The following is a 4,285-nucleotide window of genomic DNA, read 5'->3' as shown; positions in this document are numbered from 1 at the left end:
GGGGATGTCTATGGGTTTATTAAGAATTTTAAAAGTTGTTAAAGGTTTTATTTTCTTATTCAGGGAAATTTACTATGTATAGCTTAAACGTATAAAATGAGAGATTTCAGAAATATAAAACGAGAATTTAATTAAGTAATTTGGTTGGCTTGCCTGACTGCGGTGTCCGGCGCCATCATGACCCTTAGTGGATTTTGGGTTGTGACATAGACTATGTGATTTGATGGCACACCTCAATTTGTTTAAAGAAGAGAATTGTATTCCACTAAAGTAAATTAAGGATGTTCAGGCTTAATACAACTAAAGTTCAATCTGACCCTACGCGTTCGCGCACCAGGTTTGAGCTCCGCGGGTATTTAAGCAAATCCTGGTTTGAGCTTAAACCCAAATCCAATTGAAAGAAAAACTGGGCCCAAGATCGAGCCCAGAAGTGAAGCCAGGCAGACGGTCGCATCTTTCAAGTGGGCCAATAGATCCAGGCCCACTGCATTACTCAAAGGAGGTCGCTTAGTGGAAACACACACTGATGATGGCTGGGCTCGAGATTGAGCCCAAATGAAAGAACGCAGATAGCCGGAGCCAAACGAGACTGGCCACAGCCCAGGCGGCCCTGTTTGGGCCAACTCCAAATTCCAAATGCTTGACAATAATAATTCAAACGCTAAGGCCCTAATGAGGCCCATCTGACTATAATTGACGTACAACAACATGATATGCAAGCCCCAAAAATCACAACACCCAAATAACCATGTTATACGCTTTTAGATCATTGTTTTACTATTAATGTCAACAGCATACATCTGGAATATAAAACTACTCATTAATTATACTGAATTCACATGTACAATTATCCTAACAATACTGAGATTCTAAGAAATTTAAATTGAAAATATACGGTAGTCAGATAACACCCTTTCAAACGTACAACCTCTTGTTCAAATCATAGCTCTTAATTGAGATAGCTGGCAGCTTTTGATTGGTTTCAGCATTTGTACTGGCCAAAATTGAGTCAGCTGCCCTAAATTCTAGAAGCTTCCAACACTAAACTTATCTGAAAGTCCTTATTTCTATTCCCAAATTAACCTCCTAAGTTTCAATTGCTCAATTAAGACCCTAGGAGTTTTTAACAATTACAAATCCTAACAAACAAAATCAAATGGGCCAGTATCAGTTTTTTTGAAGCAAACAATCAAAGTTAAAAGGCAAAACATCTGAATTTTTTTTTTAAAAATAAACCTATTCTCTAAACTGAACCAAATCCATAAGAAAACTTCATAAGGTTTAACAGACTATCAGTTTATTGAAGAGCAAAGGCAGACGAGTTAAACAAACAAACAAACAACTTGAATAACACTAAACCTATACTAATTATGTATTAATTAAAATAAATAACTAACAATTTAGGTTAATCATGCAATCAGAGCAATCAAAAGGGAACTAACAACTTATGACAGCAAAAAGAAGCTGCTTCAAAGCTTAAGCTAAATTAATCAATAAATTGAAACTAAATAAATTACCCCCTAAACAACAAATTTTGAGCACGACCAATGACTGAAACAAGGATGATTCTCAAAAATGAAGAATACAAAGTTTCATAAACTGAAAATCAACCTAGAAGGAAACTAACTCGAATTCTGAAGAAAAGAGAAAGAAAAATGGAGAGGTAAATGAGACCTTACCATTTGAGGAGTAGAAAGCAAACAAGACGGCTTTTGAGGTTCGTCTCCGCCTCGATTGACCAACAGAGGTCTTTTCCTTCAAGGGATCCGGTCTTGCATGGCTTTGACCGGATCTCCTTGAAAGAAAAGACTCCTGGAAGCCTAATCTTCGAAGGAAAACAACAAAGAAGCTTGGGATTCGAACAAAAATTGAAGCAACAACTTGGTGCTTTTCTTCGAACCGGACAGAACTTAATCTTGGATTTGAAATTGCAGAGTTTTGTAGGGTTGTTTGGGGAAGTCAGTGAGATATGAAGGGTGAAGGGAGTGAGGAAATGGTATGATGAAATTTTGGGTGGATTTGGTTGAACTAGGGTTTTGGAGTTGATCTTTAGATCTGAAATTGGGGGAATTTGAGGGTGTTTTGGGGGAAATCGATAATGGATTTAGGAAGAGGAGGGGACATGAGTTGCATGGTATCAAGTTGGGGAGGTTTGGAGCACCGGAACCGTCGTGAGGCGATTTCCGGTGGTGATTAGCGGCGGAGAATTTTAGGGCGGCTAGGGTTTGGGTGAGAGACTAAAATGGAGGGGGTTCGAATGGGGGATGAGGGCTTCGGACAGTTATATGCTAAGTCAAGGCTAGTTCCCAGCCGTTGGATCACACGAGATCAATGGCTGGGATTCAATGGATCAAAAACGGGGTCGTTTGGCTTTATATGGGGGGTCTGGACCGGGTAAGCTAAATTTGGGCCTGGATTTGGGGCGGGTTTGGGGTGTAAAGCAGCCCAATTTCAAAACTAGACTAAGCCTTTTCCAATTCCCTTTTTTCTTTTGTTTTCTTTTTCTTCCTTAATTAATAAAAATCCTAAATTAAATTCCTAAATTAACCTAAATTGTAAAAATTAAGCAAATTATCCAATTGTAAAATTTATAACAATTAATGGATCCTAAATTAAAAGAGAAAAATCACTAATATGAAATTGAAAGCTAAAAATGTAAAAATGAACTATTTTTGTGATTTTCATTTTAATAAAGAAATTGATTAACTAATTAATCCTAAAAACATGGAAATAAAATCTCAATGCAATGCATGGTATTTTTTTGGTATTTTTCATGATTTTAATAAAAGTAAACATGCACAGAAATGCAAACAGTTAACAAAAAATTCCTACAAAAATCCTATAAAATTGCAAACAATTGGAAAAAATTCATTTCTTTAATTTGTAGGAGTATTTCACATAGGGTAAAAATCACATGCTCACATCCGTCGCGTAAAAATTTTGGGTCCACCTCTGATAACGAGCCGTTACAACAACAAGATAAGATGATAGAAAATCGAAGCAAAAGAAATAACGTATAAAAAAATGATATAAAAAATAATTTTACAAAAACTAAATTGTTAAAGTTGACGTGGTACGGAAAGTCGATAATAAATATTAAAGTTGACTTTAGTACATCTTTGCATGTGTCCATTTCATCAAGTTGGCGCGTAATTATCCGCGTAACCCCACGTTATGATTCACCCTTCATTTAATTAAGGTACCACTCAATTTGTAGAATTACACTTACGGGTTCGAACCATGGATTCACCCGTTGATATTTGTATCATGTTAAGCTGGCTATACCACACTCTCTTTGAGACAATCCTTTTTCGGACCCGCATTAGAGTATGCTGCCCATATCACACTCTTTTGGAGGTGACCCTTTTTCGAACCCGCATTAGAGTATGCTGCCCATATCACACTCCTTTGGAGGCGATCCGTTTTTTGAACCGATATTAGAGTATACTGCCTACATCACTCTCTTAGAATGCGATCTCGTCCCTGCATGTAGGGGTGTTCATAAAAACCCAAAAAATCGAACCAAACCGACCAAAAAATCGATACTTTTTGGTTTGGTTTGGTTTTGGTTTTGAATTTTAAAAATTGATCAAATTTGGTTTGGTTTTATTTTTAATCAGAAAAAAAACCGAAAAAAATCGAACCAAACCGACTAAAGGAGTAGCTATTTCAAACTTATTATTACACCTATATATATGTATATTTTTATACAAAGTTTCAAAAATTTTGTGGTAAATGTTAATCGTTTGCACTTTTAGTATAGTTCTTTACCTTTACATTCTAGTTTGATTTTTAATTTTCTTTTGTTAAGTGTAAGAATCCATTTCGTGTTAAAAATAATATATTTTTAATTGAGTCATTAAATTAATTCATTAGTATTTGATTCAATTATCATCAATATATCTTAGTAAATAACAGAAATCTCAAAGGGCAATTGATTTGATAGTGTTACGTTGAAAATGTGCTCGCCGAAATATGTGTTTGGTAGTGTATGTCTTATATTTAAGAAAAAACCGACAAATAACCGAAAAAACCTAAAAACCGACAAAACCCGATATAAACCGAATCGAGAAAAAACCGACTTAATTGGTTTGGTTTGGTTCTAATATTTGAAAAACCGACCTACTTGGTTTGGTTTCTTTTTAGGGGAAAACCGAACCAAACCGAACCATGAACACCCCTAAAATCACAGGATCCTTTCCTCATTCCTTTGTAGGAAAAGATATCTTTCTAAAAAAGATAAAGGATTTTGCGCAAAATATGTTTTTTCTACAACCTCCCCCCC

This window comes from Nicotiana attenuata, unplaced genomic scaffold (genome assembly GCF_001879085.1).
Source record: "Nicotiana attenuata strain UT unplaced genomic scaffold, NIATTr2, whole genome shotgun sequence".
Lineage (NCBI taxonomy): Eukaryota > Viridiplantae > Streptophyta > Magnoliopsida > Solanales > Solanaceae > Nicotiana > Nicotiana attenuata.
Note: the sequence above shows the minus strand (reverse complement) of the source record.